At 49.2% G+C, this 12,772-nt stretch overlaps 1 protein-coding gene across 5 annotated transcripts in view; it reads right to left on the reverse strand.

The window, feature by feature from the left end:
• The window catches only part of bnc2 (basonuclin 2), a 129,134-nt gene that overhangs the window by 23,461 nt on the left and 92,901 nt on the right, over positions 1–12,772 (reverse strand). The window lies entirely within an intron of this gene.

Consider the following 12,772-nt stretch of genomic DNA (forward strand, 5'->3'; position numbering starts at 1 on the left):
AAGTGCTCTTAAATACTCTCTCTTTCGCTCTCCGTTCCCCCCTTCGCCCTCTCCGTCCCCCTCTTTCTCTCCTCCCTCGACCTCCCAAGGTCCAGCCCAGGTACAAATGGTGTACATCTCCCACAGTATGTTTGTATCCTCTCGCGTTTGTCCCTAAGAGCATGTAAAACAAAAAGGAAGGACAGAAAATGGGCTCTTTACACAGAAATTGCTCCTCAGAACACAAAAGGCTGCTGAATGGAGATGTCAGAGTGGCATTAGACGCGTGTGTCTCTCTGTCAGCAGGCAGCGAGGAGTGTGTGTGTGTGTGTGTGTGTGTGTGTGTGTGTGTGTGTGTGTGTGTGTGTGTGTGTGTGTGTGTGTGTGTGTGTGTGTGTGTGTGTACTGTACTATTGAACTCCGAAATCACTTAATCTGCATTTTCATTCATTAAAAAAGGTCAGGTATTAAAACGTGTAGGACTTACATTAATTACTGTATTATATTTTTTATCTGCATCTAATTTGACCACTAATCCTATTAGGATTTATCGTCGGGAATCCGTACTAAATTGTTATATTAAAGCTGTATCTGATGTAGCAGGTAGTTGATGAAGGGGGAACTTGAAATGATCAATTCGCGGTTTCATCTGCTGTTCAGCCCTAATTGTGTCATGTTGAGACAAAGTGCTCGCTTCTTGATTTAGCGCCGTGCTGCCGAGATGAAGGCTGTCTGTGCGAGAGGAGTCGACGGTGCTGCTAAGCATCACCTGCTGGGGTTAACCCGGCAGTTGCCAACACGTTCAGCACGCAGATGAAACACAAAGGCAGACAGGCCTTTCATGCTCACACCTATGGTTACAGCATCCTGTCTGACAGCCACGGGTACAGGGGCGCCCGTCGTACATGTGCCCGCCCCGTCTAATTAGCACAAGGGAGTCCTGGGGGCAATCAGAGCTGAGGTTAATGAGAGGGGGAGAGAGCGCTGCACTGGTGCTACTGTCACCCTGAAGGGGCATCATCCTCACGGCGAACCACACTGATGTTTGTGACCGTGACACTTCACACGTGTGTGTGTGTGTGTGTGTGTGTGTGTGTGTGTGTGTGTGTGTGTGTGTGTGTGTGTGTGTGTGTGTGTGCGTGCATGAAAGCCCGTCTCCACACCCCCCTGATCCTTCCCCCCGTTTGTGCCTCGTATTATCTCCCTCCTTTCTCTCAGAGCCCAGATGTGACAGCGTGTTGCCCGTATCAGAGGGAACTTTTACAGGAAGCAGAGAGGGAGCGAGAGCGAGCTGCCACAGTGGTCGAGGCATCTGTCTGTTCTCGGGCGGCGGCGCTGGTGGGAGAGAAGCCGTCTAACAGATGTCACTGCGGAGCGCTGCCCGGGCAAAGTGAGAGCACCAGCAGACTTCATCCTCTAAAAATAAGCCACGCCGGAGAGCTGTTATTTAATATTGAAAAAATGTATGAATATTTTAAGATATTAAAAACATCATCTGGGCCAGAGATGTCAACAGTGCTGTGGTCCTGCACAAACTCCTCATGCAGTTCTGTGTTTGTGTTCTGACGTTTTATCATTATTTTTTGCCTGCTTCACCTTTTTTTTATTTTAGACAATAAATGTTGGAAGAGAGAGATAATATGCCACAAACCACCAAAAAATATACATAATGTATAATAATGCATATCGGATTGAAGGCATTTACACTACAGTAATTAACAGCACTGTGGTTTATTCCCACAAATTAAAAAAAGCATATATATTATTTTTTATTCAGTTTTATTGCTAAATCTGAGCAAACCGACACCACCTCTTCCTATTTTGAGTCTTATAGTCCACTCGCGTGGTCTAGTTAACTGCTACACAGAGGAAATGTCTGTCACTATAAACCCTATGTGACAGGGAGGAGGGACAGAGAAGGAGGGTCCTGCATTATTAAAACTGAGTTACCATTACAGACATTTATACAGTAGAGTGACTCGATCAAACTGACACACACACACACACACACACACACACACACACACACACACACACCCTTAGAGCTGCAGCCTTAAATGCCAGGTCATAGTAGAAAATGACTGGTTTGTAGTTAATGTTGCGCGCTCACACAAAGCACCAGCTTCAGACGCTTTTCCTTTATTTCAGTCTGTCTACAACTGCCGAAAAGATGTAACGCTCACGCGGATCCAAGCAAATCATCAGTTTTACTCAGAGATTAACGATCCCGGCTTCGCATGTATGTTCCGTCTCCATTTCATGTCACGTGGCGAGTGTGAGCAGCGCTCACATCTCCGCGCGGCGCTACCTTTAGTCTTCTGGCTTGTTGTTGTACCTCTCACCCGTTAACAATAATGCTCGGGGCGGGCGCAGATGTAAGAAGTAACAGCTACTCTAAGAGAAGAAAAGATGAGCGCAAAGCGATAGAAGATGATAGAAAGGGAACCAGACGGGCAGCGCTACTCACAAGCATCACTTGTCAATTTACAGCCGTTGCTCCCTGAACTGCACCGTATAAATTTCCAGTGTGACGTTCGTTTCTACTGCTTCCAAGCCGACTCCGTCCCACCAGATCTCCTCCCCAGACACATAGTTGGAAACCCCAGGTACAGACACTGTGCCAGATGTAGTCCGCCTTTACTTTTATTTATTCATTTTTTTCAGGGTCCTGAACCGATGAGAATGGATGGAGTCCCGGGGGAGTTGCCTCAGTGCATTTGATGTGGCCGCTGCCATGCACGCAGATCGCCTGCATGTAGATGACAGTAAATCAGGGAGACGACGCGTCTGCGTGCGAGTGGGTGGAGGACGAAGAGTCCGGCAGATAGAGGCAGCGCTTGGCACCGCTCATCTGTGAGTGATGGCAGCTCTTCAGGCTTGAGACGCGGCCTCCCTTTAATCTCTCCGTCCTGACACGTGAAGATGGAAGAAAGAGGCGGCCGACGGGACCGAAACACAAACCTTTCACTCCGCGTTGGGCCAGATTGATTTTTACTTTCCAATGCTTTTATTTTAAAACGCACCTGCCTGGTGGGATGCGTGCCGTGGAGCCGTGACTCACACGGGCCACAGCTCCGGCTCCTCTGGTTCAGTGCCAGCGCATGAACCCTTCGCTGATCATCGGCGGCACGGCCGACAAGCATATCTGACCTCTAGAACGTCCATCTTAGAATTACATCCATATCAAAACGCTTTTATTGTCGTCCTAATTCATGTGAAGGAAGGTGTGGGCCTCCTGGCCAAGAATGGAATCCGCTAAGAAAACACCGCCTTAGAGGAGTTTGAGCTGAGGTGCTTGTGCTAATACAAGATTGGTTATACTCTAAGTGTAGCACCTGTTTCGACTTAAAAAGCAGAGGCCAGTAGCAAGATTAGCGAAACATGCCCATAAAGGGAGAATGTAGCCGGGCCTAAACTCCGATAACAACGGGGGGAAAAAAATGACTCGACTATTTCAAAGAGCTGAAGGAACCGATGCGGTCATAATGCTGAGGAATGTCTTCCACTGCTACACAAATGCGAACGGCTGTCACTCAGCCAGAGAAAAGGGCCTGAAACTGTCTATTTTTAGCTGTCAAATCACACCGTGTTGGGGAGTATGGACCCGAACCAGGACTCGTTGAGTCACAGATGTCACTACTGGCAAACTTTACAAGTCCGTCCTCAGTGTTTTAAAGCTAATAAATAGCTAATGAGATTTTACCTCACTTCAGAGGCAAAGCAAATGCGTACACGACCCTGTAAAAGGCAACACTGGGAATCTGAGTAATTACAAAGCTTCAGACTTGGGAATCTGTGGGATCCGTCGTGTCTGGAGGAATTCCTCTCCGGAGGGACCCGCGGCTCACGAAGCAGACTGATCCCAGGAATCCTAGCAGATAATTAGACTTGTCAGCCTGGCAAAGTGGAAAAACGCTTTGTACTTTGTCACCTCAACAGGCTGGATTTGTGTCAGGGATCAAGATGGAGGCAGCACACCCCATCCCCGCGCAGGTCGCGCCGCTCCACGAAGGTGTGACTCAGAGCGTAATGGGAAACACCGGTGCTGACAAAGTTGTTGTCAAATTGTCAGGACCTCTGGCACGTTGTTCGCCGCCTACGGGGCCTCGTTGGACGGCTGCGCTGAGGCAGCTGGTGACAAAGGCCTCGCCAAGACGTCGGAGGGCAGTTTAACACCTCGCGCCGCCATCGGCAGCCTCCTGTTACGCGTTTAGCGCTGGTTCGAAGTGCAGCGCCGGCGGAGGGTGGGGACACGGCTCCGCTCCGCTCTGCACGGCAACTGGCACTACATAAACACAAACACGACTGCTCCGGCACACACACACACACACACACACACACACACACACACATACACGCGCAGCCACGCGACTGTGGTCTCCCAGTAATAGCTCTGCACCTCTTGGGGCCTTGTGCTGAGCGTTCCCGCTCTTATCTTTGTTTATGTGGAGGGTAGATCATCATGTAAGAGTGCGTGTGAGCGCCTGTGCACCAACTCCTGCAACAAGGTTGTTTAAAGTGCACATGTGAGTAAGACTGCAAGTATGCGCGCGCACGCGTGTGTGTGTGTGTGTGTGTGTGTGTGTGTGTGTGTGCGTGCGTGCGTGCGTGCGTGCGTGCGTGTGCGTTTGTGTGTGTTTGTGGGCCTGCGCCGAGGCGATAAGGCAGTGCCTGGCACTGAAGCGCCGGTTGGCATCGAGCCTCAGATCCTAGAGATGAGAGAGAGTAATACTTGGTTGTGCGAGAGTGCACACATGCACACGCACAGTGTAAACCAGAGGTTAGGTGGAGACAACACAGAGGAGAACATGCCACAAGTACTTACTGCTGGTTGTTCCTACGCCTGAGTGTGTGTTTGTGTGGTTATTCTGCATGCGCGTGTGCTCTCGCTGAGGTCAGTCACCTGTAGCAGGCTATTGATCCTCCCTTTCCAGAAAGCCCCGTTGTCTTTGCTGATTACTCCGCGTTCCTTCCAACGCTTCCAAGGCAGAGTTGTGGGAGGATGAGCCTCAGCCGAGCATCCTTTGCAACTGAATCCAGGGCTAGAAAAAAAGTCTGCTTGTGCGAAGGCCACTGGCAGACGGAGCGCCGAGTGCCTGGAACCGACGCCTCGCCCATGTGTGAGTGTAAAACCATCATTTCTGGTGACCCTACGTTATATCCTGTCTACGCCAGCAGCCCTCAGGCCACAGCGAGCGCTGTGCCAGTGACAGCATGGCTCACTCGGTGGTCCCAGCTCTCAGCCACTTACCCATTTAATAGGACAGACTTTAAGAGGGCCGAGCCAAGCATATGCATGGTGCCGGTAGGTTTTTATTTTTCTTTTTTTTTTTTGACTTTTACAAGCCTCCTTTTTGTAGGAGGCCCAGGGGCTGGCATTCACCGAGGCTTCATGTGTGTGTGTGTGTGTGTGTCTGTTAGGCATCCATTTATTATCCTGCTATTAGTCCCCTTTTCATTCTCTCTCTCTCCCCTTCACCTTAGTGAATAAACAATCAGGGTAGCACCATGCTGAGATGCCCTGTAATAGCCTCCTAATTAACCACTCCAAACGCAGAGAGCGGCTGCTTCACGCCTCGTTTTCTGCACTCATCTGCGCAAAACTGGATGAATTGATTCCATTTGCTCGCCACTTAATGCACTGATTGTTTATTGGCATGGCCGGGGATGAAAACAAACAAATAAACAAAAAAATGTCTTTGAGCTCGCGGCCCATGCTAATACTAATCACCATTAAAAGCAGCCTGACCTAGGACGGGTACAGCTGACTTTGAGCCTTTGCTCCAGCTTAGCTGCGCGGACGCGTCCCCCTCCACCACAGCTCCGCTCCCCTGTCAACCTCTCCTCTGCTTTCTGAGGGGAAGTGAAACCAGAGCAACTGGCTGGAGGAGAGATAGCGTCTTGCTGCGTTTTTATCGTCAGAGGGCGGGGAGCGGGAAGAGAAGCGGATGGTCGAGGGGCAGGGAGAGTCATCACCTCGTTTTCACGCCTACGTGACAGGTCGTCCTGCTTAATAAAGGCACTCGAGCACAGCGAGCGGGAGAGGGAGTGGAGTGAAAGTGAAACAATAAGTGGCTGGTGAGGTGATGGGTCCTTTAAAAAGGAACAGCATGAATTCACCAAACTGAGGAGCTCGACTATGTTTCAGCGAGCGTTGCCCACGTTACTTCTTCCACAGGTGTGTCGGCGCTGATGTCCCCGTGGTTCACGGTGGGGTCAGCTAACCTTCTAACCGCCGCGCGGCCCGGAGGCACAGTGAGGCCTGTGTCTCCCTGCCAACGCCACCGCCGCGTCACGCAGACGCACAGGAAGTCAAACACAGCTGGAGACGCGAGGCGGTGATAGACGCGCGGCACAGCCACAGCAGTCACCAGTGTGTGGTTTCCCCAGAAGGTGTGCGTCTACTGTACCGCCTGTGTGTGTGTGGGGTCCGTGGGTGTGTGTCGCGCTCCTCTCCCTCCACCAGTCGACCCAGCTCATTTCCTCCACAGGCTGCCTCCCCGCTACTTTATGAGTGAGAGCTTCTACAGCTCTCACCTCAGGACACACTTCAGACTTTTAAATGTTTCCATTTGTGGGGGAAGTGACACGCATTCGCTCGCACCGCAGGGCGCCTACCCATAACAAACCGGCCTGCATACGAGCAGCAGTGAATCATAAAGGCGATTGCTTAAGATTCTCGCTCAGTGTGTGTTTACGGCCCGTGTGTGTGTGTGTGTGTCTTTGAGCTGTTGTGAGAGACTTCGCTTCCTCCTGCCGGCACCGGGTGTGTGCATTGTCAACAGTCCCAAATCACTTAGCTTATACTACATTAGTGATTTCCACCACACTCCCAAACAATTGAGTGCGACAATCGATGCAGGACTAGAATCTCTGGTGCCGATCGATGCGGCGGGATGCTGCTAGACGGAGCAGCGCTGCACCAGATCAACACCCTTCCACGCTGTCATTAGTGTCGCTGACCTTGAAGTAAAATTCAATTTCCCTGTGCAACAACAAACCCCTGTAGCCCCTGGAAAGCCACTTCAAAATTCAGAGGCCATTTCCTGCTGCCAGCGCAAGTGGGGCAGGATATTATAACTTATGAAAAAGGACATGTGGCGCGGGGGATGCCGACGGAATGAGAGGGATTCTGCTCGAGAAGGTAATTATAACGTGGTCCTCTTTGAAAAAGTAAAGAGGGCAGCGCCTGGTTGAGGTAAATAAAAATTCCTGATAAGCAGGCTGGCAGATTCCCAGTTTCAATTAGGGCGTGCAGCTGGCTATGAGAACATCTCAGGGGAGCTCCAGCTGCACGGCGGCGGCGGCGGCGAGGACCTGTTGAGGGAATCCTCCCAGGGCATGGACAGTGGGTAGAAAGAGAAAGGCAAATGTGCAGCGAGAGAACCAGAGATCCCATTACACTGATCAGTGTGGCGAGCATCACATGGAGCGCGTGAAGAGGAAGAGGGAGCAGGGTGTTTATAGAGGCGTCCTATTAGAACAGGCAGAATATTCCCTTTTATTCTGATTACGACATAGCAGTGGATCCCAGAGGGCAGAACAGAAACACCGGTGGCCTCTATTCCAACTTAAGTTTGGAGACTAGGTCGATGGGAAGAGCTGCTTTTCTCACATACATAGAACGGGAACAGTGCGTGTGCTGGGGTGGGTGTGGTGGGGGCCATGGGAATCAAACCAGCATCTTGGATAAAGCTGTAGGATTGGCTACCGGGCTTTGAAGTCTGTCTCATCGTGGGGATTTAGGAGGAAAATGGGTAAGAAGGTGGCGCTCATATACTGTGTGTGTGTGTGTGTGTGTGTGTGTGCGTGTGTGTGTGCGTGTGTGTGTGTGCGTGTGCGTGTGTGTGTTTGTGTGTGTGTGTGTTGGGGGGAGTTAGCTGAGCATAGTTTGATCAAACCCCTGCTCGGGCCCCCTGGGAGCCCCTAGACCTCACCATGTATGTTAAACATATCATTTTCACTTCCCATGTTTGCCCTCCACAGCATGTTAACTCCCTCAACCGATTTTATTAGATCATTCCGTACACACACACACACACACACACACACACACACACACACACACACACACAGCTTCTCACTCCTGTATGTTTTGGCATAGACTATTCATAATCTTTTAAATTTGACCACATACCGGTTCACACATCCTCAATCAAAATTACATTTTGAAATATACATGCGACCACTAAGCATGTAATGGACTGATTGCAAGAATTTTGGAGCGTGGAGTAATTAGTTAAATTTCGCCTGAGTAGAAATTGCCGTGTGTATTTCTCCCAGTTGCGAGCTGCTACTACAAGTCCGTTCTGCAATAATATCTACCTGTAAATCGAGAGTTATGTTTTTAATCAGGGCAAAGCTCCTTTAATGGTCTCGCTCTTGTCCAACAATGTAAAGCTAAACACCGCGACTCGGCCCACGCTGCAGTTTGTGCGCTCGGACCAACGAAGACTCGTTGAGAAAAAATCCTTAATTTTCTGCCGAAGACAGACGTGATTAAGGCGCGGAGGCAAATTGACAACACATGGAGGGAACAGAACACACAAAAAGATTGATGACGCCTGAAACGAACGACGTGTGAATCTGTTCAAGTCGCAGCGTGGAAACAGAGACGCGAGCCCTCGATCACCTGTCAAACTCCACCCAACCTGCAGCACAAACAGACTTCGTCTTAATTCAAGTTCAAAATATCTGGAGGTGCTAAAACCCTGTCACTTTCTTCCCCGGAGCTCCATCGGCCCGTGAGGCCTCGTCAGCGCTATGGTCAAATTCAGACCGCCTTCCAGATCCAATATAAGGGGCATTATTCCTCAAATTCCTGCATACAATGTAACCTGCCCATAACCTTGCTTCTCCAGCTTGAATTCATTTGGGGCTTGGGTTCAGGATTCACAAGCCAGGGACTGAGGATTTGGTGTGGGCTGGACTTGTGTAAGGAGCTGCCTGTGAGCTTCGCAAGCTGTGAGAACATGCAAACAAATCTAAATAAAATCTGATTATTTAAATGTTAGAATGCAGTCCTGGTATTTATTAATATATATTTTTTCATGGTAAATCGGTTTTATATTGAGAGTTGAGGTTTTAATGTCATGTTCACGAAGCTGTTTCACCTTTCTCTGACTGATCCTCTAATCTGGAGTCACAACCTTTTATCTCTGGTTCACGTAGAAGTGAGCGATTGAGAACAAGGGAGAGAGCACCCTTAAGAGCACTAGGGAGGACGTGTGTGTGTGTGTGTGTGTGTGTGTGTGTGTGTGTGTGTGTGTGTGTGTGTGTGTGTGTGTGTGTGTGTGTGTGTGTGTGTGTGTGTGTGTGTGTGTGTGTGTGTGCGTGTGTGCGCAGGGACGGGGCTAAGAATCACCTTGATTCAGTACACCGGTCCCCTTTGAAGTGTTTGGAGCCCAGCACGGCCTGCGCGGAGCCAAGTGTGAGCCTTCCAGCAAAAATTGAGGCTGACCTCCCAACCAAATCATAACCATATGAACGCAAGAATTTCCACCTTAGGAGAATGCGTTCTCCCCCGTTCATCTCCCAGGGTGAGGCATTAAGTAGTGATAACAGAAAACAGGTTCTGAGAGAAAGGGAGGCACCGGGAGGTGATGGAGGGTGGAGAGGAGAAGAGGAGGACAGGAGGAAAATAGAGGTTACAAGTGTGCCTTATGGAGGGATTGGAGAAGGGGATTGTGTCCAAAAATGTTGTTGCATGGAGCCCGACTACCTAAAATGGAAGTTTCTCAGGCGAGGATCAAGAGATATGGTGACCTTCACAGTTGACAGAGTGAGAGACAGAAAACGGAGAAGGGGAGTGAAGGGGGGGAGCGTGGGGGGAGGGGACGTGAAATGTGACTCTAACTCAATAAATGCCTCTCTGAACCGCGGTGGAGACGCCGCCCGGTGCCTTCGCGAAGGCCCCAGGACCCACCTGTGGCTGGAAACGCTTTCCCGTCTTACACAAATACTGTTGCGCCCTAATCCATGTAATTACGGCTCATATTCCACATGTGCAGCGACACATGTGCAACATTACGGTCACAGGTTTGTTTTAATGAGAGCACGGCCCCCTGCCGGCCCCCCGGGGTCCGCGCTCGTTAGAAAAAGCGTCGTTCGCCAAACAAGAAGGCTCCGGACCAGCGCCGGGTCCGACCGGTGCGGCCCGATAGTTTGAACAAGCGATTCCTCCGAGCGCGCGTGCAATTAGGGTCGGCGCTGTTTGTGTGTGTGTGTGTGTGTGTGTGTGTGTGTGTGTGTGTGTGTGTGTCTGTGCGTGTGGTTGTGCGGCGATGGTGGGGGTTGTTAGCGGTTCCATCTGGGTCGGCTGGAAGCCGCGTGGAGTCAGGAAAACCACATCTCATAAAAGCGGAGGCTGCCCAATGTTCTACAAGGACAGAACATTACTGAGAATGTCGCTCAGGAAAACCCTGGGCTCCGGCCCACATGTTGGCGGCGGGACCGCTCGCTCGCCCGCTCTCTCGCTCTCTCTCGCTGTTATTATTTTTTCACTTGGTGAGGCGTAAGAAAGAGGAAGGCGAAAGAGACAGTGTGGCGTGCGGAGACATGGGCCGAGAAGCCGGCGCTGATGGCATTTCCATCTGCTGGTATCGAACAGAGGGGTGAGCGGTGACGGGCTGCAGGACGGGGTCGAGCGAGGGGGGCATCTGGTGCACATTGGCCCCCGGTCTGTCTGGGGGAGGGGGGGGTAGAGGAGCGGGGAAGGTAGAAGTCCTGCCAAAGTGAAGGGCAAGGAATCTTGGCAGGGAATAAACGTGTCTGTGTTGTTCACATATTGCCTTGGATTTAGCTGGAAGCCGGGGGGATGTGGGAGAGAAGGCCGGAGTTTTAAGTGGTGTGAAGCCTGGAAAAAGCATTACACAAAACATTCAATCACCGCTATCAGCTGAAGACGCTGCTGCTTTAATTTGGGGAATTTTCATGTTTTTGCATTTTGTTTCGCACACTTTTTTTATGTGTGTATTTCTCTGACTCTCAGATCTTGAGAAGAAACGTTTCAATGCATTCAGCATGAATTCTTCATTGAAGCTGTGCATTTTACTGCACAAGTGGTGCTTCATGGAGCGTTGTTTGTTTTTAGTTTTATCAAAACGCAGGTGTTTGTCAACAAAAAAGCGAAAGCCTTTATATACTGCACTTTTGCTGTTGTGAGCTGTGATGAGGGGCGGTTTTATTGAATATTTCAAAGCACACAGACTAGCGCTGGCGCTAAATGATCCTTATAAAACTCTTTTCATTGTGATGACAAAACATTACGACTCACCGCAACAATCAGAAAAATAGAAACACATTAATAGTTATTGATTAAATCCTGTTTTATACTATATAAAAATTCAGCCACTTGATAATCCTCTAAACATTTAACAATATTGATTCATGTTTAATGAACCTATAACAGAGGTAAATTGTAGCGTGCACATGTTTAGTCACACCTCTGATGCGTTCACTGACACAGGACGGAGGGTCTCCTCAGGCCGAGGCGTTCATTTATTCTATACGAGAACGCGTGCATTGTTTACAGAGATGCTGAACGCGGCCCTAAACGCAGGCCGACATGAGACGAGGCAGCGCAGACATCCTCTGATATGAATGAACCGCGTATATGGGCGCATGCATAAAGAATGTGCAGTACAGTACGTAGGTGTTTGACTCCATTGTTCTGCTGCGTGCGCTGGATGAGGCAAGGTGAGCGCAACCGCACCGTCAGGAGACACACACACACACACACACACACACACACTGCAAAGTGTTAAAGCAGCACGCAAATACACAATAACGAGAGCTTCAGCGGATGTATTACTTTAGCTGGACAATTATGGGGATATGTGGCATATCTCATTAAAGTGGGAATTAACATGATTACTCCTGTGGCCTAAACTTTTATTCAAATTTTAAATCGGCCCAAGCAGCCATTCGAAAGCCGCGCTACAAGGGCTACGGTAAAGTGATTTATCATCAAATAAAGCCCCCTGACATCAATATCAAAAAGACAACTTATTATCCATCGCCTGCTATGCCGCTCTCCTCATCTGATCTCTCATTTAGGCTGGCGTGGTGGTGGGGAACACGCCCCTCACACAAAGCGTCGCCCGGAGGCTCGGGGAAGATTATTGAATTTCATAGCTACTTACAGGCTAATAGGGCCGTACAATGACTGCTTACTGTCCTTAAGTGACTGGCTGCCTCTCGCAGCCGCGGCCCCTTTGAAGCCCGTCTGAGGAGATCTGGAGGATTTAGCCGGTAGCGTGACATGAGGCTGAGTGCTTGAGCAACGATGCTCCCACCAGCTGACTATTAGAACCAGCTGATAATAACACAGAAACAGCGGCTCTGGGAACCACAGCGCTCAGCGCAGGAGGTTCTCACACTCACATTTGGGACATTTATTTAGGTTTGTTAGGCCAAAAATTAAACAGTATAAATAAATCCTTTAAAGAGGCAACATGTCTGCAAACAATAATACTGATCAATAATTGATGTTGGTTTATCAGGCGAATTGATTGATTTACTGCTTGTTTGTGTTTGATATTATTTCAAAGTAAATATGTTTTCTGTGTGTCAGACAGCTGACGATGTCTCCTTGTTTCAAAGGGTTAAGATTAACTGATCTATTATAAAAAGACTAAACAAATAATAGCATAAGTTAGATTAAATGAATGTAAGAATTTAATGATTTCTTTGGCCTCATTTATTTCAATGTGATTTATATTTATGACTTCTTTATGTCATCTAAACAGGCAAAAACGTGACAAATAGATGATTAATAGTTTGTGTGTGTGTG

Source organism: Betta splendens, chromosome 1 (genome assembly GCF_900634795.4).
Source record: "Betta splendens chromosome 1, fBetSpl5.4, whole genome shotgun sequence".
In the NCBI taxonomy this organism is placed as follows: Eukaryota; Metazoa; Chordata; class Actinopteri; order Anabantiformes; family Osphronemidae; genus Betta; species Betta splendens.